This window comes from Stegodyphus dumicola, chromosome 4 (genome assembly GCF_044657685.1).
Source record: "Stegodyphus dumicola isolate Sdum_Otavi_A_Nest chromosome 4, ASM4465768v1".
Lineage (NCBI taxonomy): Eukaryota > Metazoa > Arthropoda > Arachnida > Araneae > Eresidae > Stegodyphus > Stegodyphus dumicola.
Window position 1 is genome coordinate 82,710,509 of NC_140771.1, and position 25,854 is coordinate 82,736,362.

Here is a 25,854-nt window from a genome sequence, read left to right on the forward strand (position 1 = left end):
GATGCTTTTTGCATATTCTGGTTTACAGAGGGAATTAATTCCGCTCTTACAAGAGCTTATCACGAAATCCCACGAGGGGCCTCACAAATGAGAGCTCATTAAGTTGTTCCACCGCAAAAGTGTGTACAGTAAGATAAAATATAAATACAAAATATAATAAATATAATAATAAAAATATCTGAAAGCTTTCAGATTTTACATTACGCCAGAGAGAGGCTTTTTTTTTTAACGTTTTGTGTGTTACCTTCATTTATTAAATATCATGTTCTTCACATATAAACCATAAAATTCAGTTCAAGCAATATCGCAATATAATTTTAAAATGAGTATATCTTTACAATTTCCGATACACAGTTTCACGCGCTGGAGATAAAATTTTTTTTCTGTACAACATTGCCATTGCTCGCTTTCAAATCCTTGAGTTTGTTAATCAAAAATTCCCTAAAGTTCTGCAAAATATGAAATTGATAATAAAACAAATTCCTGATTTCAAGTTTGGGCTTCCAGATGCCCATATACGGGTGGAAACGTTCAATATTCAAAATTTGATGGCTCTAGATACCTTGCTTTATCACAATGCGAGAAATATACATACATTTATGCAGATTCTTCCTTATTTAATTTCTTTATTATGCAGATTCTTCCTTATTCAATTTCTTTATTATGAAGATTTTTCATTATTTAATTTCTTTAAATATAATACAAGGCGATAATATTTGGTGGCAACAATTTGAAAAGTGAAACAACGCTTATAGTGAATCAACGCAAAATGCCAAAACGAAATTAATAGTTCTTCTAAGCAGATTGTCTCTTTGGACTAACAAGAAGTAATTGAGACGGATTGTCTCTCAAATCTCACTGGCGAGTGAGGATGAGATGGCAGAAGACTAGCATTGTCCAATCAGGGGTTTTATGTGAATCCTGCTGAGCTACTAAAAGTTTTAAAGTCCAAAATTTTCGATAAAATTAATACGAAGGTTACACATGTTATATACAAAAAAAAAAAAAAAAAAAAAAAAAAAAAAAAAGCAAAATATAAAGAGAAATAAAATATTTCTGTAATTATATTTACAGAAATCATGTATAATTTTATACAGCGAAAAATAAAAGCGTGAGGAGGCTAAATAACGAAATATCTTAATTTAAATATTAATTGTCAAATGGCATTAGCTTTTTTTTAATTTATCATGGACGCCGCATGCTTTATTATTCCTTATATAAAATTTCAGATGAATTCTGCAAATAAAATTATTTAATCTAGTATACCCATTAAACAATATGATTATTATTTTTCTCTTTTTAATGCATTACTTATTATATTCATTTTAAAAAACGCTTATTGTATAAAAAGCTTTTTTAACTTTATTTTATCATAGTACCTTGAAATTTCACGGCGGATGGGGAAAAACTATTTAAGACTGGACAGAGCATTAGTTATTAATTTTTAGTTTAGTGTTAAGTTTTTAGTAGTGTAAGATCTCCGGGAGAGCTTCGTTCTTTAAATGAACTGTGCATTGCATTGCGTTTGACGTTCTCATTAGTTTGAAGTGGTAACTACTGATTATGCTGTGTCACATGGCGAAGAACTGTAGGAGTACTTTTGTGAAAGTTCCAAAACTGTATAGTGTTTCTTTAGAGAAATAAACATTTTATCAAGCTATCATTGGTTCTGTGAGTATTCAATTCATTACGAACCCGGACGCAAGTAAGTATATATCTCGAATATCAAGAAATTACATTTTTAGAATTTTGGTGCTTTCGCAATTAATAATTTGATTAACTGAAAAAAGGGAAGAAAATTACAGAATAAATTAGATAATGAAAAATATTCACACTGGCTTGAACGTTAATAATTAAAGAAATCCAAATTCTTTTTGGTATTTATTTCAATAAGAGATTCTGAATGTGTTTCGAAGGCTTGAACGTTAATAATTAAAGAAATCCAAATTCTTTTTGGTATTTATTTCAATAAGAGATTCTGAATGTGTTTCGAAAGACCATAACAACGGAGCTCTCTTCATCAGAGACCAAATACCTATGTTTGTATTAGGTGTTGCACAGTGCAGGATTTACGTATAAGCTATACAGGCTATATAGCTTTGGGCCCCCACTTTCTTGGAAAGCTTCCAAAAAATTAAAATATAGTATAGCAGACTAAAGAGCCTCATTTCTCAAACAGTTCAGGGCATTATCAAGTCTAAATCCAGCTCTCGTGTTGCATGATGCTTTGGGTACGTTACATATTTTTTTAAATGCTTTATGTTCCATGTCTTGAAAACCTTCTCCTCTTTTCAGTAAACACTAATCTTAAATAATGAATTAATAGTTACATTTTTATTCAAAGTGTTCACAATAATGATGTCCCATAATCACGAAAATAATTGTCAAAAAAGTGTCGAAAACAAATCCAAGTTAATTCGATTTATGAAAAAAAAATTATGATCCTGTCATCAAGAATAATTTAAGTTATCCGTGAAGCTACAGTCATGATCAGAATTCTCATTTTTCTCCCTTGCAATATATTCGAGTTAGGATCTAAAATAAATTCGTCTTTCTCTCCTTCAACCAGAGAATTCGTAGAATGACGTCACTGTTACTCGTGGAATAATGCTCCGAAGCTCTTGGGCCCCATAATCTTGATAGCGAGTAGACTGCCTCATAAGAAATGCTCAGCAGGTTTCTGCTTTTGTTATATCCTGTTCACAGAGGGAATTGTTTGTATTCCAGTTGCAGAATAGTATAAAAGCACACGTTGGAGAAGAAAAATTATGTATTAATACCAAGGGTATCTTAAGCAACCATACATTTTGGATTTACTAAAGTAGCCAAGCAGTTGGCTCTCCAGGGAGTTTTGTGTGTATATGCGAGACAGACATTGTTTAATAAACCAAGTGCCGTAATATATTTATTTTTTCCCTGAGTGAGTTTCTAGAAATATTCAGATGTATTACAGTGTACTCTTGAACATCCGGGCTAATGTCGGGAAGAATATAAGCATTCTGTATTGTACCATACGCATAGGGAAAAATACATTTTCGGGACTGGGTATAGCTTCCGATGAGATCATTTCCTCTACGTTTAATGTTCATTATATATCCATTCTCTGCAGATGTAATCTCCGAAAATATGAGACAAGTCAATTTTAACAGATTGCAAAAATGTTTTAAGTTAACATAATACACAGTAAGTTCACTATATTTGTAGTAAAATTTATTTTTGAAGTTAGACTGCTATGGATTTGTATTAGAGAAATAAAGATACGTATGTTTAAATTAAATAATATTACTTTATGAATATTGCCTATTTTTAATGTGCAATATCTTTCGTACTTTTCTGTAAAAATAGTGTTTTCTCAGAAAAGTAGTTTCCTTTCCTTGTACATGTGTATTACGTTCAGCGACAATACTGAATGCACTTTTTTCTTTCATTTCAGGCAACAGAACATTAGAAATGGGAAAGACATGGATACTAACATGGAAATAACATATGCATTTGCAAAGGAAATATTTTCTGCAATGTTAAAGGAAACGAACGCAACAAAATTGCAATAATAATATACTTAAAAGCACACACTGCCTTTACAGTTGGGTCGAAATCGTTTGGTAATCCAGTGTGTTTTGTTTTTTGTGCTGAATTCTAGAACTTGCTATTTATATAATCTAAGCGCTTAAGTTTGCGTCTGGTAATAACAGCAACTTTAAAAGGATTTTATAATTTTATTATTCCATAAAACAGGAAGCCATCTACAGAACGCTGCAAGTAATTCTTCTCTTCTGGCATTATTGTTAAAAGAAAGCAAACGATTTTCGTATCACTCATGCGCGTCATTCAACGAAAACAAAACCGTAAGAATCCCTCCTAAACATCAATACGCCAAGAGAAAATGATCTCATAGGAACGTACTATGTCCAGTTACAAACACGGATTTTTCCCTATGCGCGTGGCGCAGTACACAATGCTTATATGCTGCCGTGAAATCAGGTCACGGATAATTGGAAGGGAAAAAAAAAAAAAAAAAAAAAAAAAAACGGATAATCCAAATTATGAAATTTCCTACATATTATATGCGTTTATATCTTAAAACATTTCCAATTTTAATTAACCAAATAATTTAGACTGCATTATACTAAGACTGGAATCTATAAGAACTGTATATATGTGTTAGTCAATCCTTAAGTTACTTTATAAATAAATCTCAGTAACGATCTGAAAATTTAAACTGTTTTTAAGAACTTTTAAATATTTGTCGAATTTCAATACGTATTATTCAAAGTGCTATTTTATCATTTTATTCGAATCCCATTTGGTCAACGGTGTCCAATAGAGTTCCAACAGAAGTCTCGGGACTAATGTAATTGTCAGTATCTTCTTTGTTAATTTCACTACCACTTCTGACTCTTCTATTCTTTAAGATTTGAAATGATAATGATTCAAGCACTGCTAACCCGATTCAGTCGAATCGCCACTGAACGATTCCTTGAAATCTCTCTGATCGATATTTACAAAGAATTTTACATTTACAATTTATTGGCTAACAACTTCAGTTATTGCTACGAATTTTTCACAATTAGGCTAATCTAATTTAGGTTAATCTAATTTTCACAACTAGGCTAATCATATTAAGAATAGTCTTTCGCCGTGGTCGAACTAATGTCACTGGTTTTCCTTTCGATGTAGCTTTTGCTACTCCGTATATGGCATCCAGTACAATCAGCTTTCTCCAGAAATTTATTAAATCATTATTTTCCTCAACAAGATTTATGAGAAGATCAGAACGCTCAAGAATGAACTGTATGACGTTTCGAACTGTACGTTGAAACTAAACCTAACGACGCAAATCAGGGGCTAACAAAGCATGCTCTTATTTGTGCGCGATTGGTTTTTACATGCGCTCGCACAAAGCGTTGAGTGTGAGTGCGTGAACACTGCTACACACGCATATCATACTACATAATTGAAAATGCACTGTGTAGAGTCATTAGGTAATTTGAACCTGGAGACTTGAAAAATGATCAATCGCCTTCTCCTGGAATCGAACTGCGGACCTCTGGAATACGTGCCCAGCGTGCAAACAACCACACCACGAAGGCATGCCAAGAAGGCAGGAGAAATACCTTATAACTGTACTAAGAATGGTCGACGGTGTCCATTCTTAGTACATACGAATGGTAGATGTCAGTCAGTTCTTAAGCTACTTTAGCCGAAACAAAACCTGCAGAATGACGTGGAAAATGAAATTGTTTTGAATTTATCTTAACAGTTTCAATTTTCAGTTTACCTTAATAGTTTCACCTTAAAAGGAATTTACCATAACAGTTTCAATTTTCGTTAACAAACTTAGAGAGAAATTCTATACCAAGGGCTATAGACAATATTACAACAAATTATGTGCAAAATTTGCACTATGAAATTACTTCAAAAGGCTTTTTATCCGTTCATATTCATCACATTTCCTGAAACAACTGGATTTATTTTTTTAAAAGAACAAACCCCTCCCAGCTTGATGTAAGTAGTCTGTAATTATGCATTTCATAGCAATGTCCCTATTTTTTTGGTATTATTATATTATTAAGTATCCCCCTGTGCTATATTATTTTGCAATTAGTATATTATCATATTATTTTGTAATTAGAGCTAATATATATTTCTTATTAATCTTAAAAATAATTGGTTTCTGTATGGTTAATATATCTCCAATTACAGCAATTTATAATAAATTAATATTCCATCACTTCTCACTTTAAAAATGATTGGTTTCTGCATGGATGATAAATAAACAACAGCAGTATAAATTATAAATTATTTTTGAATATAAATTATTTTTGAACTACGTTTTACCTTAAAAAGTTTCAGCGTAATTGACTAAATTCTAAAAACGGAAATATAAATTAGTAAATTAATGTTGTATTACTTTTTACCATTAAAGTAACTGGTTTTTGTTTGGATGTTAAATCTCCGATAGCAGGAATATAAATTACGAATTACGAGTCAATTAAAATTTTATAAATTTGGTTATAGAACTATAAATACTCTTTATTTTCCAAAATTACTATTCGTTCTTTTTACTAAAATTATCTATGTAAGAAAAATTATGACTTTTAACGATAAATTCTTCCTGTGTGTTATCACATAGGATAACACGTGCGTAAGACTTCAGCAGATTTGACAGCCATTTGCATTTATTTTAACCGTTAAACTTATTTTTGAATTATTATAGTTATCTAACGCATATAATTTCTTCCCGTTTTAAGCATATGAAATAATATTAATCTTAGCAACAGATACTTTTAAATGTTTTATTCAGAGTTTAGAATGCTTTTAAGCTTCATACAACGTGCTCATTGATTGTGATAACTACAATAAAATCAGATTTGGGTAATAATTCTTTTATAACATCTTTATTCCTTCTTTGCACGAAGTAAAGGAAATACTGTAATTGTGAAAAATTTCGGATTTCAGCGAAATTTCCCATTTTGACCGTTCCCGAAACCATTACTTTTAAATTTTTGGGCAAAGTCTATATGTAGGAAGAAATCTGTGCGAAGAATAAAGGACTCTTTATTACAAAATGGATTTGTTTCTAACGTCTGTACGAAGTACGTACATATGGATCTCGCGTAACCTAAAAAAGATTAGCTGTAGAACACTGAAATTTTGCATAATTGGGATAGCTTTAACATCTACTTATGCATATGTCTTTTTTATTGCAATCGGATGTTATATGCGCTCCCATTACCCGGCTTAAGATCCTTACCCGGCCTTTATTTTAGCAATCGTTTGTCATAGTCATATTCTTCCAATGACAGAGGTGTTTTAAACAACGAAAATATTCATGTTTTGGCAATTACAAATTGAAAAAGAGTAATAATAACTTTGGGCAAATAAAGAAATCCGCCTTTTAATAAGGTCTCTCTGTTCCTATACTTATATTTGGAAACGTTTTATGCTCATTATGAAAAAATAAAAGTTCATGAAAATACTAAAGTACTGATAAAAATTGACCTGAATATTTAATTTCAATTATGTATTTTCTGTGTCATTCTCAGCTTGCTTTGAGGAATCGGTTAGTTGAGATATTTGAGGAAATAAGTTTTAATGATGTGCAGCAAAAAACGTGTATACTTCAAAAGGCGTATAAGGAAGACATAAGGTGTCCCTATGAGATTTTTCTTTTAAGTTTGACATATGATATGAAATATACAGAAACAGAAAGCAATAATGAAGCAAATGAGATGACATTCCTTTCATATCGAGTGCTCTTAAAATTACTTCCACTTCAACCCTTTAAGTTTGAATTTCGATTCCGATATTTTAATAATGGCAAGAAAGCCTTAAAGGAAAAATAACATCTCTCATTCAAGATTTACTTAATTATTTATTTTTCATGGCATTCAATATCCTACTTGTGCAGCTGCTTTTTTAATGCATATTTTTCAGTCTTTCCTTCAAATGTAATTTTTTCATAGCAATACCAGTTTTTCTTCCATATTTAAAAATTACGTAATATCTTCTTTTATAGTTTGCCTTATTAGTGAATTGATGCTACCATTTTATGAATGATAATACTACATCTAGTTATTTGTATTCTTTTAAATTGCTTGCAGGTAACTTTTTTTTTATATCTAAGCGAGCTAGATAATTGCTTCTTATCTCAAATTATTCGACAGACTCGAGTTTGTTAGAGACGAGCTCAATCTTTAATATTTTTAATGTGTTTCACAAACAACAGAACAATGGAATGACTATCATTATATCATGATTAAATTTCTTGATAGTTGTATTCACAAAAGCAGCACTTGCATTTTTGCAAAATATAATTTTCCTCCGTCTGTCGATGCCAATTATTTTTGAATGAAACTGAAACTTATGAATAATGCAGAATGAAAATAACCCAAAATATTAAAAACTTTATCGTTAAATATCTTTAACAAGTATTTTTGGAGTAGCTACAAATTTTGCCGACTTGGGAAGTCCTTAAATTTGCCGCCTCTCTTGTTATACATAGAAAAAAATGTCAAAACTGCATGTAAGGAAATAAATTCTACGTCTATTTTTTTAAGAAATGAACTTGCTTTTGTGTTGTTTTTACTTCCTTGTACAAAGTAAAAAGGAAGTATTGTAATCGCGAAAAGTTTCAGGCAGTATATTTCAACGAAAATATTCATTTTGACCGCTATCGAATGCAATTTAACGATGTTTTTGCGTGACATCTGTACGTAAGGACAGAATAAAAGACTCTTTTCCTCCAAAAAAAAATTATAAAACTGCTTTAAAATTAATTCTGAAGAGAATGTTTCGTGGTGTCTATACGTACGTACGTATCTCGCATAACTCAAAGGCGAGTAGCCTCAGAACGTTGAAATTTTGTATATGGGACTGCTATTACCTGTAGATGTGCACCTCGTATTTTGGTTGCAATCGGCCGCACCAAACATATATAAATATATTTATATATATATCCACTTTGTTACCCGGCTCAGTGATCTCAGTTTCTTTCCTCTTATATGTTTGTAAATTGTGAATTTTTTGCTTTAAAAGTGATACAATTATGTTGTTCTTATCTTCCGGTTAAGGTTTTTATGCCTTTAGGAAATCTGCAAGCAATATTTGTAGAATTATCAGCAATTTTAAAGTTGTTTAAGTGCTGCTAAGCCTAATATTTTTGTTTGACGGCGGCCATTGCTTGTTTACATTTGAAACAACAGAATAGTAGATTTGTTGCCAATCTAGAGACTAAACTTCGCAACAACAAAGATAACTCCTTCATCTATTATTGCAAATTAAATCATGCTTAATCCTTTTTGGAATTTTTTCGAGGAAATAAATGTTTAATATTTACTTTAATTTTTAATATATTTTGAGTTTTTATGTATTTTTGCTTTGTCGCGAAGTGAGAACTGAATTAATTGAATGAGAAATACTGAACCGTTTGTGAAAAACTGTTTCTTTTTTTGTTTTGTTTGCTTAATTTCTTTTAGACATCGTTCAAGATTTATTATTGCAATTGAATAGAACATGCGGCAACGATTAGATAATTCTTCAAATGATATCAATTTTGTGCATTCTGAGTTATAATATGAACGAAATATAACGCTGTTAAGTGAACCTAGCGCCAGAGTGTTGCTATGGTAAAGAAATATAGTGAATTTTAAAGAGTGCACTTATTCAATTGTGTGTTTATGCGCTATCTAAGAAGTAGTTTTAATCCAATCCAATTAGTTTAAATGAAATCCCCCCCCCAAAAAATGCGTATAATTTAATATTCTGTACAAGGAAGTCATGTGGTGTACACATCAGATTTGTTGTTGTTGTTTGTCAACGAAATTATAGAGGTTTATTTTATTGCTATTTCTGTTATGCAGATGCAAATTATAGATTTGTGGTTCTTAAATACCTTTTAAATGATTTTTAAGCGAATTATTACTTAGCTCATATAACAGAAATAGTAAACTCAAGAAGGGTTAATTACCCTTTATTCGCTGAAAAACAAGATGAACTCCTTTCTTTGGGATTACAACAAAGCCTCCGCCCGGACTTGAACACAAAAATAAAAAATAAGACCTAACTATGATTTACTAAGAGATTTAGTCTATTTATTACATAAATCTAACGTCGTTGGCCCTTACTAGCCTGCGAACTATAAAAAAGCACGCAATATACGACCTAGCAGTTAGAGAGACTTAGTCCAAAGGCAAACGAGCGCTACTCAGAATTCCTATCTCTCTCTCTCTCTCTCTCACGAAGTAAAAACTCATTTGGTAGGGGGTTTAAGTTGAAACGAGGAACGATAGGAAAGGTTAACTAAATTAAAATAACTGTTATAAAATTAAGATATAGCTTATAAACTCACTAACTTATTAATACTTTTTACTTACTGATATCCTGAATCATTATTTAGCTGATATTCGTAATTTGCATTGAAACATTTCGACGAAATGAAAGCGGTACGACAAAAGTATATAGCTGTTAAAATCATTTGGTGATTTCTTTGAGCACTGTCTAAATTAAAAACTCTTTTCTTCTCAATTTAATTCTATATGAAAATTTAGAAACTAATTATTCTCCACCTACCTCGACGATTCACCTGACTAATCCTTATCAAATAATGTTTTAAGTAAAAAATGCTACTCCCTAAAATTATTCCGCCCGGGCCGTCTCACCCCTCCGAACTAACTACGCCACTGAATTTTGTTCAGTTATACGAAGCAGGTAGGTAACTGAATGCAAAACGTGCAAGTTTACCTCAATATCAACGATTAACAGAAACGTGAACAGTTCAATTTCATTTTAAACCTAACTTCTTTTCTCAACAGTTCAGTGCTAACGAAGAAAATGAAACTTTTATATCTGAAGTTTCTAAAGAAGATATAAAGTTTGGTAATTGTAAAACATTGGTTGCAATTTTTATTCAAATATTAGAAGTATTTTAAATACCGTACCTATTTTTATATAATATAATAAACATATTAAAACTATGTTAAACAAATGTCAGTCTGATTTATTTAAAATAATTCTAACATGTTTAATTAATTATTAAACAAATTACATTAACTTAAATTAAAAATAAACAAATTTTGAAAACTTTCCAAATAGAACAAAACTTGATCATAAATAGTGACAACTTAGACTCAATCTTTTATCTTTAAATTTTTCTTCGACGCATAAATAAAAATGCATAAGTTCGTGTGCAAATAATTAGAAACTTCTTTATTTCTTACGATAGTCTGAACATTTAGAATTGGGATAACTTTAGTTGTACCTATTGTAAAGAAAAGAAAGTAAATTCATGGAAATATAATCGATGTGAAACGTCGAATTTAGAGTGAATGTGAAATATTCAGTTTAAATTTACTGCAAGAAAGGAAAAGAGAGATCCGTATATTCAATCATTCTTCGCAAACGGTATCGATTTCTTTGCTATTGAAAGGCTTTCATCTAAGGAAGATTGCGTACTAAATTGCCTCAAGAAATTTTCATTAATTCGAGAGAAAACACGTTGCTGCCACGGTGCATCACGTTGCAAACACTCATTGCCTAGTTGATGTCAATGAATAAACAACACAGAAGCTGCTTCATTGGAATCATTTGGGAACGAACATTAGTACGCCTTCGTTGCACCACTGCAGTATGTAACGATCGTCATTTCGAAACGAAAAGCAGTTTGTTGAACTGACATTAAGCTCTCTAATGTTCTTATCTCTTTTTGTTGAGAATAAGGAACTAGCTATTTACAATAGGCGCCCCTTAATGTGATCCCGTTTGTCCACGACTATTCTGATAACATTAAGCGAATGATAACATTAAATGATGACAAAAACTATCTTTCAAAACATCAGTGGAATTGAACTAAGTTAATATAAAATATCAAGAAATATATAAATAAGCTTGAATTAAAATAACACACCGAATAACAACTATCGGAGAACTTAAAAGCCACAAGTATCAGCGTTTATGAAGATTACGCTGATTCTTGTTGCTGTAACTCCTCCAATAATATAAATAGGTGTTTTCAGATTCAATAGGAAAAAAAGAAAAGTTTGTTTATGAAAAAATCATAATGTCTTTAATTCAAAACTTCATTTATAATTTGTTGATAATTTCTGTAAATTATTTGACGATGTTGTACCACTAATAGTAATAGTCAGAAAACTCCGTCATTGGAAAAGAAAATATCAGTATAAAATTTTAGATTAAAGCAAAAAAGCAATCTTAGTTTATCGTAGATGTTTTCAAGGAATTTTTTGTGTCCTTCAAGAGGAAAAAAATCTACAGTTGCTCCTAAAGAAGAAATACTTATGTTTCATCACTCTCAAAATCCATGGAGTTATTTAAAACCTAAATTAAACTAAGGTTGTTTTTACGCCTAATTTGAAACGGTTGGCTAAAATCGATGCCAAGCTGTTTGGTGACTTTTAAAACAGTACTGTAAGTGGAAACAAATGACCACGACCAATGATTGCGAAACTAAAGGCCGGTAAGGACATTTAAGCTCGATAAAGGGATGGATATGTATAGAGAGGCAGCGAGAGACCAAATATCTGTGATGATGGTGGTGTATTTAATTATGGCAAAGCACACTAGGACTATCTGCCTAAGAGGAGGGATGCCTTCCTGGAGGACTTTCTAAGCGAAACTGGCTCGTATATACGTTACACATGGGTAAAACCATGAAAACACACAATGCAGCCAGCCCGTTAGCGGGATTCGAACCTCGGACCGAACTACCAGTGTTCAGCGACTTTACCGTTCGGCCGCTGGTGGGCTCCAGACCAAATATATATAGAGAGATATATCTCTATATATACATATAAATATATATAGAAACCAAATATCTCTCTCTATATATATATTTTGCAATCTATTCTACCAGCAATGCAACAGACAAAAACTCCAAGTAGCAGAGCACAAATGTCAAATTCTACTAATCGCAAAGAAGGGAGGATCACTGACTAGAAGACCGACAAACCGCGTCAACAATCGTCGAATTAAAATTGTCCGTGTCCTGAGATACCTCGGCCTATACATAGATGAAAAACTGACATGAATGCCGCACATACTTAATTTAAGGAAGCGTACAGCAACCATAGCACAGCATTTCAGAATGCAACGCGGATTTCATTGGGGGATTAATTCTCACATACAAAAAGTGTTATATCTTACTGTCGTCAAGAAGATGGTGTCCTATGGAGCGGCCATTTGGGCCTTCCCTATGCAGAGAAGGAAAATCCGGCACCTGTCTGCACTACAGAGGCCCTTCCTACTCTCAATTACAACGGCCTTCAGGACAACATCTACTGATGCACTAAACATCTTGGCAGGAGTGCTCTCACTTCATCTACGCATAGAAGAAGAAGCAGTGACACAACAGGTTCAGCAGTTAAGACTTTCACTTACTTATGATTACATTAGCTTCTCTCAAGAACAGTTTGAGAATAAGACCTCACAACTTCACATACACCCAGCAATCAAGGGTATTGGAATTCACCTCACGAAGAACCCAGCATATGTGGCACCATCCGGCTACATCTCCATCTACACAGATGGTTCTCGTATTGACGAAAAGGTAGGCAGCGCCTTTGTCGTGCTCAGTGAACAACAACAACCCCTTCACCAATGGCAGATGCAGCTCAGCACTGAAAACAGCGTTTTCCAGAGTGAAGCACTCGCCATTCACGAGGCCATACGCTATCTAACGAATAATAAAATCTCCAAAGCCTTAATACATACAGATAGCCTGTCTTCTATGCAAGCAATTGCCAATTCAGAACATACCTCCCCGCAAATAGCAGGCATTCAAAAAAGTCTACGTGAAAATGCTCACAATCATCACGTCATAAAATGGATTAAAGCGCACACAGGTATTTATGGCAATGAACTTGCAGACGGCCTAGCAAAAGACGCCGCCACTGGGAACAACATTACTACCGTACAGATCCCATGGCCTACCTCATATCTAAAAAGACCTTACGACAAATTGTTTGCAATAAATGGCAGCAGGAGTGGACCAACAGCTTGACCGGCAGAAGAACTTTTTACTTCAAGCCAAAAGTACATTTACAAAGACTTATCGCCAGTCCTCTCTTGGTAAGTTACATATCCCGGTCATGGTCCCTTCCCACAGTACTATCATCGACACGCTATCACCAGCACTGACGAATGCATCTGTGGTGAAGAAGGCACAGCAGACCATTACATCACTGCATGTCCCCTTACAGAGGACCACCATATTGCCATTCCTGTAACGGATAGGCAGGCCTGCAGGTTCCTCGTTAAGCATAAACCAACAATACGCCAAATCACTGCCGTCATGTCAAAGCTAATGACACTTGGCACAGAATTGTGTCAAACTGCTTAATGTAACTTGTTGTGTCAAGCAGCATAATGACTACTGCATAGGAATCACAAATTTATGCATGTACTATGCCTATTTTTCACATCAGACTATTTATATACAGACTGCAACCCAATCTGCAGATTACCTTTCCTTGTGCAATTGTGCAATTAATAATGTTAAAATATTTCAACATAGTGACTTTTTCTGCATGTATATTACATGCAAATTAATATAACCTGCATTATATAATGTGTATAGTATATGAAATGCAGGTTTGTAATATGCACTATGTAAAACTTGGCACAGAATTGTAAGAAACTGCTTAATGTATCTTATGGTGTCAAGCAGCATAATGACTACTGCATATGAATCACAAACTTATGCATATAGTATGCCTATTAATTACATATCTGACTATTTATACTTATTCAATTTCTCAGTAATTGTAAACTGTACTATTTAATGTGTGTAATATGTACCATGCTAATATTGTAGTAATATGAACCATGCTAATATTATTATAATATGTACCTTCCTAACATACTAAGTAATTGTAAACTGTAAATGCGTGTAATATGTACCATGCTAATATTCTATGTAATTGTAATCTGTAAATGTGTGTAATATGTACCATGTCTCAGTAATTGTGTGTAATATGTACCATGCTAACACTCTCAGTACTTAAACACTATTCAATCTCTCACTAAATGTTAAATGTACTATGAAATGTGTGTAATACGTACCATGCAAGTATTAATTAATATTATTAACTATTAACGAACTTCTTAGTAAAGATAATCAGTATTATATAATGTATGTACTATCTATCATGCAAGTCTGTAAATAATAATGAATGCATAGAGTTAACCTAAGTATCTAATCATGTATAATTAACGTAAATATTGAACCTTACGGATGCAAAGAACCTTAAACATAAGTTATATTCAATTTCCCAGTAAATGTAATGTGTAATATGAAATGTGTGAAATATGTACCATGCAATATGAATGTAAATGCACCATGCAAGTATGAATAAGCAAGTCCGAATATGGTACGGCATGTGTAATAGTCATGCAAGTCAGAGTATGGCAATATGTACCATGCAAGTCGGAATGGGTAGCGATAACCTAAGTACCTAATTATGTCATTCTAGATAAGGACGGGCGTGGTGCTCATACCAATTAACCGTAACGGTAGAGGGATGGTGCCCACGTCCTCCGTCACTCACTCACTCTCTATATATATTGCAAGAAATCCAGTTTTGAAACTAAAGGGCCGTACAATCAAACGAACTCGGGAACTAAAACTGCTGGGGCTTATAATCGATGAAAAGCTCTCCTGGCTGCCTCATCTCAGAGCTGTCCGCGCGAGGACACACGCAATTGCAAATACCTTAAGGAGGCTTCAAGGCTCAGACTGGGGCCTTAAACCACATATCCTAAAAATCCTCTATCAGTCCGTTGTGAAAAAAATGGCCCTCTATGGAGCGGCAATCTGGGCAACTCCAATGAACGAAAGGAAAAGGAAATTGCTAAGTAGTATACAACGCCCCTTGGCTCTGGCTATTACAAAAGGATACCGTACAACATCGACAGCGGCAGCCACAATACTGGCGAGACTTTCGCCATTACATATTAGAGCAGCACAAGAAGCAGCAGTAACGACTGTTCTCCAATTACATCTCTGCACTACTTTTGGACCGCTATGCTATGATCCAGAGGAGTATGAAACAAAACGTCTCATAAATGCAACCCATCCTTCACACCATAGAAAAGGGGTTGTAGCACACACCACCTCTCAGCACAGCCTCCATGAAAAAATAAGGCCAGTAAATGTCATCCATTCTTCTAACTACGGAAAAGGAGTCTTGGCCCACACATCATGGAAAGATGACTCTGACATAAAGGATCAATATTATGTTTATACGGATGGTTTAAAAGTTGATGGACAAGTAGGCTGTGGCCTTATAGTAACTAAGAACAAGGAAACGCTGATAACATGGAAATGTCATATGGGACAGAATAATTCAGTTTTCCAGGCTGAAGCAATTGCTATTCGTAAAGCTATCGAGTTAACAAGTCCCCCAGTAGAATCCACTGTTAATATTCTTACAGACAGCCTCTCGGTCATACATGCCTTACGAAATCTCAGACATGCTTCTCCTATCATAGCGGAGATTCAGGACACGCTGAAGGAGCGTTCGTCGGCAATGAATATCCTCATATCTTGGATAAAGGCACATGCCGTCATTCAAGGTAATGAGGAAGCCGACAGGCTAGCAAAAGAAGCAGCTCACAATATAGATGCACAATGCGTAATTACCAAACTCCCGTGGTCTCACCTTAAAAAAGTGACAAGGACAGCAGCTCAGCACCAGTGGCAATGGGAATGGGACTCTACCGAACAAAGCAGGAAGACCTATTAATATTACCATAAAGTTTCGCTCGATCGTCTCTAGTCATCCCCACAAATAACGAGATTTGTGACGGGGCACGGGCCTTTCCCCTCCTATTACTATGAGAGAGGAATTGCAAATACCGAAAGTTGTGTCTGTGGAGGCATTGGTAAACCAGACCATTACTTGACTCAATGCCTTCTAACCGCACAGTGGCATGTGCAGCTTCCGGAACAGGCAACTTCTCATAAGCGTTATCTGATCAAACAGCCAGCATTTCGCATCAAAATATGCAAGATAATGAAGAAACTGGAGGAATTGGGAACAGATTTGTGCAGTGTGGAGTAGTTCTCTGTCAATCTCTCTTCTCTCTCTCTCTTCTATCTTTTTTTAATTTTTTTTTTTATGTTTATTATTATTATTATTATTTGCTTTTATTGTATATATTATGAAACATGTATGTATTACGGCCCACTGTATATATTATGAAACATGTATGTACTATGACCAATGAAAATTATTATTGACTATGTATGTATTATGTAACAGGCTCAATATATTATGAAACATGTATGTACTATGGCCAATGAAAATTATTTTGAACTATGTATGTATTATGTAACAGGCCCAATATATTATGAACTATGTAAGCAAGTATGAACTATGTAAGCCACTATGTATTATGTAACAGACTCAATATATTATGAAACATGTATGTACTATGGCCAATGAAAATTATTATGAACTATGTATGTATTATGTAACAGGCTCAATATATTATGAACTATGTAAGCCACTATGTAAGCATGTATATGTATGAACTATGTAAGCATGTATATGTATGAACTATGTAAGCATGTATATGTATGAACTATGTAAGCAAGTATTACGAAAGATCTATGTATTATGAACTACTTGTATATAAGCATGTACTATGAACTATGTAACTATGTAAGCATATATTATGAACTATGTAACTATGTAAGCATGTATACAGGACCAATGTATGCCCTTATAGGCCCCATGAGGTGTTGCGGAACCTGGACTAGACCCGAATAGTCTTAGTAAGCCGCACGGGTGACCAAATTTTGCTCTCAACTCAACAACTCAACTCTCTCTATATATAACTTTAAAGAATTTAAAGTTAAAAGTAAACTGAAGTCAGAGCAAAGCTATTCTTCAACAATATGAATAATAGCAATCGTTTATAAGAGATTTAACACCATATACAAACATATCAAAATTAAAATAAGAATTCATAGTAGTATAAACTCTAAAATAAAAATTGAAAATTAAAATGCAAAAGGGAAAAATTCAATACAATAAAAATAAAAAATAAAAATTAATCTCCTTTTACTGAAACTCCAATTCAGAACTCGTCAGAGGAAAATGAATTAAAGCTTCACAAAAGTAGATTAGTATGTTTCGAAAACGTGTTTCGTTCTTCTGGTTCATTTGAGATTAAAAACCTCAAAAGGAATCTATTAAATTTTCATTTAAGACGCTAAAATTCATATAAAATCGAAAACTCGAATCTCAAATGTACCAGGATTTCCCCTACACGCCCCCGAAAAACTTGGTAAAACGAATAAAACATAACATTGAGCTAAATTGACTACTAAAAAAAAAAAAAAAAAAACCACAAGACATTACATTATTTAAAAGACCGTTCAAAAAAATCAAATTAGTCTAAAATCATTGTATGCAAATCCGAAATTCAAAAGCAAAATAACATAAAGAGTAAAGCAAATTAATCGACTTTTGTGAAGCTTTAATTCCTTTACCTCTGAGAATTTCTGAACTGGAGTTTCAGTAAAAGGAGATTAATTTTAATTTTTTATTTTTATTATATTGTATTTTTTTTTCCTTTCGCATTTTAATTAATTTTTATTTTTAGAGTTTTTACTACTATGAATTCTTATTTTAATTTTTATATGCTTGGATATGGTGTTAAACCTCTCATAAACGAATGCTATTATTAATATTGTTGACAAATAGCTTTGCTTTGACTCCAATTTACTTTTAACTTTAAATTAAGTCCATTTTTACTTCAATCATGCAGCTATAGCTCAGGACGGATATAAAAATTTGCTTTTAATTTTAGCATTTTTTTTTTTTTTTTGGTATATATAGATATCGATATTTGGTCCTGCTGATAACAATAAAACACAGAAACGCACAGCTAGATGTTATAGCAGACCTATATGCAAAAGTGCAATGTTCTACGGCTCATCGTTTCCCAGTTATTCGAGATACATATGTACACACGTACACACGTCACGAAAAAAAATCCGTTTTGAATTTCTTTTACAATCCATTTTTGAATACAGAGTCCTTTATTCAGTCCACGCGTTCAGACGTCGCACAAAAATAGTCAAAATGTTGATATCCGAAATGTTTCGCTATTACAGTATATTTTCTTTACTTCATAGACGAAAGTAATAAATATAAGAGGAAAAATACGCTAAACTTGTTCAAGATTAAAAATTATTATTTTTAGAAATGTATAAATTTTCATGCAATACAAAAATGTAAAATGCAGGATGCAAGAAAACACAAAGAAAAAAATTACGAAGAACGCAACTACCTGTAGAACGAACTTATTTCTAAACACAAATTCACAGAAATATGGTCCCAGGCCATGTTCCAACAAGCTTGTTAGAAATAATAGATAGAATTCAAAAACAGAAAACTCATATTCATACAAACAATACGTATGCAACCAATGGTATGAAAATGCACAAAAATATTTTAAGCTGGCAGTGGATCTTACAGAGACATGGAAGCTTTTTCTTTACGTTTAAAAGGAGAAATTTGCGGATTGCTAAGAAGTGTTAGTAAATGCATCTGTAAGTGAAAAAGTAACAGTTTATGTAGAACAGTCCTCAAATGTAATAAATGAAAACTTAATAGCAAATCTACATCCTAGTGTTTTTTTCTTTCTTTCGTAAATTTCGATATGTAAGAGGAAACTTCTGTGAGATTGATTACGGATTTGGTTAGTTGAAACATTGCCTACCGGAACTAGAATAAATCAGGATTTGCATCTTCTAATGCTGTCTGTTTTAACTTCAGATTTGGGCTAGAAAATTTACTTGTGATGCAGAAAAAGAACCATTGTCGTTGTTGTCTTGTCCGAGAAGTCAGTGCAGAGGAGTCAAATAGGACCGAAAGTATCCAGAACAGCCATCAATAATCTTCGAAGAATAGAAGAGTTGCTGCGAGGGAGCTATATCAGTACTGAGGAGCTTGGCCAAAATAGCAGGACAGTCGAAGATATATTCTGGAGAAAGTTGGATATCAGTGCATTGAGGACATCTAATTATAATTTCGCTGTCCATCAAAGGATATCTCTATTCCTTTCAAGTGTTTTGTTTTAAGTCTTATGGTAGTGGAAATGACACGGTTACAATCTAGGGCAGGAATAGAATTCTTCTAGATTGATTGGGAGGTAAGTCTTCCAGCCTCTTTAAAGGCTCTGGCAAACTTCCTTTTCCATGGTAATCCTTTTCCATAGTGTAATTCCTAATTTAAACTTAAATATTAAAGGATTCACAGTGATAAGGAAACATAGGCTCACTGGTATTGGTGGAGGCATTGCTTCCAGAAGGAGAAGGCATTGCTTCCTTCTGCCTTTCTGTTGGCAGAAGTTTCTCATCTTCTGTCAACAGTTATACCGAGGCTCAAGCCATAAATATTTTTCTTCCTAAAAGAACAGTTAAAAAATAAAAATGAGGATACTCATGTAAACTTTCCGAAATTAAACGTAGACAAAATTTCAAGTAATATTCCCTTACTTTTTAACATGTTCGTTATTTTGTTAAGTCGTCGTAATGAGCATATCTGAGATACGAAATGCAATCGAAAGCGAAGATAAACAAATATTTCACTGTTTGTCAATGAATAAAATTTCTCAGGAAATGAAATTATTTGAAAATTATCCAAAAGTAAAAAATGTAGTTACATGTAATATCTTGACCATAATTCCTGAATGTGTTTATTTCGCAAAGAAATGGTTAAAAGCTCCCAAATTAGTAATAAAAGACTGAATTTGGTTAGCTTTCAATGGAAAAGCAATAAATAGTTCTGCTTACTGATAAAATACTACTTTTAAATTCTCTAGCTAAAGCGAAAGATGACTTTCCTCAGACATTGGCATGATAGGGAATAAAAATTAAGGCTAAGATCAGCGGCTATTTGAGCAATACAAAGTAACTTTATGTTTAATTGGTTACTTCAAAGATACTAAAACATTTTTCCAAAAAAATGCTCTCTTATATCCTTTCAGTAATGTGAATGACAAAATAGCCTAAAATTAAATAAATACGTGGATAAATCTTATGAAAAACGGTAAATTCACACGAAAAGTTTTCTAAAGTCTATATAAGGGAAAAGAGCGATTGTAATAAATTGTAAAAATGTTCATTAGAAGTACATTATTTTTTTTTTTGCTACTGATCTTCAAATTCAAAAAAAAAAAAAAAAAAAAAAAAAAAAAAAAAAATCAACGAAAATGTAATTTATTACGTTCACGTTTTTACGGTACATCCTTTTGTCTGAAATACTCCACTTTCTTTTCCGTTTTACACTTGACTTTTGCCTCCTTAGCTTGAGAAAAAGTTTTGCTTATATTGTGTACTTCTCTTACAATGTCTGAAGGCATTATAATAATTTACATTACAAACTAATGTGCGCAAAATCCCTAGTTATACATGAATTATTTTAAATGTTTGCGTAAACTGAAATGAAGGATGTAGCCTATGCGTAACGAGAATAGTGCAAGTTTGCCCTATAATGTCGCCTATAAATGTGTCTTTTCTCAGTCGTTTACATGCTTTTCTATTCTTATCAATTAGGTTCATTGCCTTCCTGTCTCTTTTCGAATTTATGAAGCATTCTTATTTGAATGTATGCGAAATACACACATATTTTGATCCTTGTGTGGGAAACAAGGATCACTAACACCGAAAGTCCCAAGCGCTCATACTATATCTATTCATTATCCTTTTTTCCTTAAGAATGTAGCTGGTTAAAAAGAAAATGTATTTAGTACTTTGCGGAATGCATTTCATTTATTTATTATGTATGATGATCATAAATAATTTCGCAATGTTTATTAAACTAATGCTTTTTTTGAAAATATGGTCTTATATTTATTAAAATAATGCTTTTTTTGAAAATAAGTTATATTAAAATGTATGAACATTCTTTAAGTTGCCGACTATATTGGATCATTATAAAGTTCATGTCACTATTACCGGTTATGTATGATGCTTGTACATAATTTTATTTGCAAAAGTGCAATATCCATGATAAACGAAATGTCAAATCATCTGAAAGAGCTATAAGAATTCAATGCTAAATAAAGTAATGTCAACTTGAAATGCGTATCTTAAGTTAGAAGGAATGTGTTAAAACAATTAACATAGCTATTATGTTGGACCATTATTTGGAATTTATGCCAATATTTATTGTTATGTGTGATGTTTATGTAGGATTTTATTTGTTGTGTGTTATAAATTAAATGTGAAATTTTCTCAAAGAGTTGCAAGAGTTCAGAGATAAAGTTTGAAATACATATTTTTAAGCATAAAATAGAATGAATATGCTAAGAAGCTTTGGGACTCATAAAATATATTGGTAATACTGGTTATAAAAAATATTCGACGTTGGGAAATTTCATATTTTAATTTGGAGAATGGAAGCAAATTCTCATTTCCATGTTTAAACATTAATTCTATGTGTATTTCAGACTTTGTTTTGAGCTCTCTGCCAAATATCTAGCTTTAATTCGAATTTAAATAACATGTTACAGTATGGATATTCTTCTCTGTAATTAAACTTCCATGTACCTTGTTAAAAAAGTCAAGACTGTGTAAGTTTGAATAGAATAGAGATTATGTGGATCAGCGGCAAAGAGTGGGAATATATTAAGAATTCATGTGATGCATTCACATGACGAAAAATCACATTTTAGCGTATGTTTAGTTGTTTAAGGTAGGATGTGTACAAGGAAATCCAAGATACTTTTGTAAAGTGTTTCTGAATTAAATTCATATGGAATCTATAGCATATCTTGCCAGCGTGGTTTGAGGTACATATCAGCAAAACCAAAAGAACGTGCCTTTCATATTCACAAAGATTTATCTTGTTTAATTAATGCCTTTAATTCCAATACAAGTCTTAGTAAGGCTTTCAAAATTCTATTAAATTTATTTTTCAGTTTTTGTTACTATTTCTGCCAACAGATGACGCTAACTTCTTGTTCGCGTTACTCCTTTTGAGCATATATACTCCTTTTGGGCATAACCGTGGGTTTCCCTTTATTGCGAAGTCTTTGCTGCTGATGAAGAGGGACCTGTCCCTATATGCCATCAAAATCCATAGAGTGTTGACTAAAATCTATGCCAAACACAAGGTTGTTATTATGCCTAATTTTATTATATACAATAACTAATTTGTATTCTGGTGAAAACTACGGGAAGAAGAGGTCATAGTAACGGTTCAAGTCATAATAAATGATTAGTTAACATAAAATTTTGCAATTTTATTGAAACCTCGTACAGTAAACTATTTTCTAAAGCCATTATCTTCGTATTGTCTGTCCAACCCCAGTGTGCTGCACTTAACATACGTAACATCTGTTCGTACATAAACATGTCATTTCATGCATTTGTTTTTCCTACTGCAAGCAGAGTAAACATTCTTCTCTTCAAAGTAAATTGTAGCGAAAAGATATAGATAACATTGCTTTTGCAATGGTTGATACTAATTACATAATTTTATTTCCCGTAATTATTGTGTGTCAACAATTTATTTCAATTGCACAACATGCAGTTTTGTTTCTTGACGTTTATGAACATTCTTCTTGACATTTCTATGGAACATTTATGAACAACATGCTATAGCAACATATCGTAGAGGACCTTTTATGGGAAACTGTCTCCTGTCCACTTTATACAAGGAGAAAACCACGATGCAACCAGCCTCTTTGCCTGGAATCAAAACCAGGTCGAACTACTAATATTTAGCAACTTTACCGTTCGGCTGCGGTTGGGCCAACGAAATGATGATATCTCGCAAAATAAATTCAATACTCAAATAAACAGAAAAAAAAGTATTAAAGTTTGAAATTTTTAAATCAATTTTAAACATGAAAAAAGGAATTCGGGAAGCGATCATACCTTTGGATAAACATTAGTAAACAAATTTATGATTTTAAGACTGTTACAGTGTACTTTCGACTATGCGGATGGGGATTATCTGTGTGTGGCGCGCAACGCCTGCACATTCAATATTCTTCAAGAAATTGTACAAAAAAGAAACATCCTCAAGTTCGATCACGCGGAGTGCAACATAGACTAATTCCTAGTGCTGCACCCAGGGCAATGTCCCTTTAAGAAAAGTAGTCTACAGTTTCTGGCATGCAGTCGAGTAACCCTAATATTTCTTCCCTTGACAGACCCATCGATATATACGTCTTTCTCTGGAATGCTGGATCTCTGTTTCAGAGTAAGAGATCAGAATTAATTTACAGCCTTTCTTTGGCTGGCGGATGTTTTTGCTATTGTTGAAGCTAATTTATCGTCAAATTAGATTAAATTTTTTCGCGTTTTCGGATTATTCATTCTTTTTATTACCAAAATTTTACCGAATTGCTAGTGGCACCTTGACTGGTGTTAAGTCTTTTCTAAGAGTTGATTTATGTGTGGTGAAAGAGATAGAAAAGAGTGGGATACATCAGAAATTGTTAAAGTATATGTGTGGGAAGATTACAATCTAATCTCTCCGCATTTCTCCTTGTAGTAAGCCTGGTTTGTCAGTTCTAGAAGCTGAAATTAGATCATTTTTGGTAGGTGATTTAAATGCCCACTCTAGTACTTGGATTATCGAGATTTAAATGCCGCAGTTGAAGATTTATTAAATTCCAACTCCTTTGAATTAGTTTTTAGTAAGAAGATCTATATACTTTTGCTCCCCGATATAGTATGCGTAATTGCTGATATAGATGACAGCACTAAAGGAAAAGTTATTGAGGACCCTGTTTCGGGGCATCGACGGATTATGTGTAGTCCATACCTCTAATACAGTTAGGAATTTATGCGAATCCTCAATGGTCTCACGGAATTTTAAACGAGCAGGGTGGAGGGATTTTGCTTCTGGGCTTGACAAATCTTGCGCAGAAGAATGTTAAGTTTTACTATGTAAGACACTCAGGTAAGTTGGTTATCCTCATGAACAAGTTTGTTATTGAATGTGCAAAGGCTTCAATCCCGACAGCAAGAGTTGGCTTTTACAGATGTTTCTGGAGTGATTAGTTAGAGCAGTTAAATGCAGGGAGAGATCACAGAAAATCTGAATTAACTACGAGTATGAGACGTGGGATGTACATGTTTGGCGAAGAGAATTTCTTCTTTTTAAAAACAAACGCTTTACTTGATATATGTGAATAAATTTTAATAAATTTATTTCAAATATTAAATATAAAACAGATAGCTTGAAGATATACAGGTATCTTTCTAAAACTTAAAATAAATACGCTTCATCTAAGAAAGAACCCTTATACGTACGTTATAACGTTTTAACATCTGATGAACCTATTGAAAGTGTTTCTGGACATGGTTTTTATCAAAATCGAGTTTATGCTCATTGAAATATTCAATCTTCTAGATTCTAAAAGAGATGAGACGGAAGCACCTTGTGATATCCTTTGTCGGCTACCCCTTTTGTGTTACGCGTATTAGATATTGCATTAAGAAATCTTAAAATTAGAAATTCTTCAAGAGTTGACTATATATCCACGCTAAATTTCTTAAATATCTGTGCAACTATTCAAAGCAGATACTTTTGAATATTATTAATTATATTTGGGAGACCGATATAGTCTCCACACAATGGAAGAAAGCGCTGATTATCTCAGTTCTCAAAAAGGATAGAGATGCAAAATATACGTCAAACTACAGACCTATACCGCTCACATAAGTGATGGGAAAGGCGATGGGGAAGATGATTCACGCAAGGCGGAATTCGTATCTGGAGCATTTTGGTTTATTGAGGTATGAAAAGGCTGAATTTCGTACAGGTCGGTCAGTAAACTTACAGGTTACCCATTTTTTTCAGACTTGAAGGATGCTTTTGATGCCAGAAATGTCTTGACAACTGTTTACGTTGATTTAAAATTAGCGTGCAGTGGAACGTGGAAGGAGAAGTTAATTCTTAAATTTTTTGATCTTGGAAATAAAATGTTAAATTCGATTCCCTTTTTTATTGGCAAACATTTATGTAGAGTCCGTGTTGGAAATAAAGTATCCCGGAGTTTTTTACAACAGATTGGTCTTTTTCAGGGATCTGTATTAAGTTTCATCTCTCTTAGGGTATTATAAATCACTTACTTATTGCTTTGAATTGTTGAGGCAATTCGTTGCCTTTTATTGACAGGCGATAATGTCTCTGGGGCACAATAGCAGACGAACGATGCAAAGAATGTAAGTAAGCAGACCCTTGGTGTTGTTTTTAGAATATTAGAAAACTGTAATGTTAATAACATGGTGGTTAATCGTGAAAAGACTGATATCTGGACCTTATCTCTTGCATACAAAATTAGAACCTGATATTCTCTTCTTAA

At 33.1% G+C, this 25,854-nt stretch overlaps 1 protein-coding gene across 4 annotated transcripts in view; it reads right to left on the bottom strand.

Moving 5' to 3' along the window:
* LOC118192354 (protein O-mannosyl-transferase TMTC3-like) overlaps positions 1 to 25,854 on the bottom strand; it is a 495,624-nt gene that overhangs the window by 218,333 nt on the left and 251,437 nt on the right. The gene's annotated exons all lie outside the window — the stretch shown is intronic.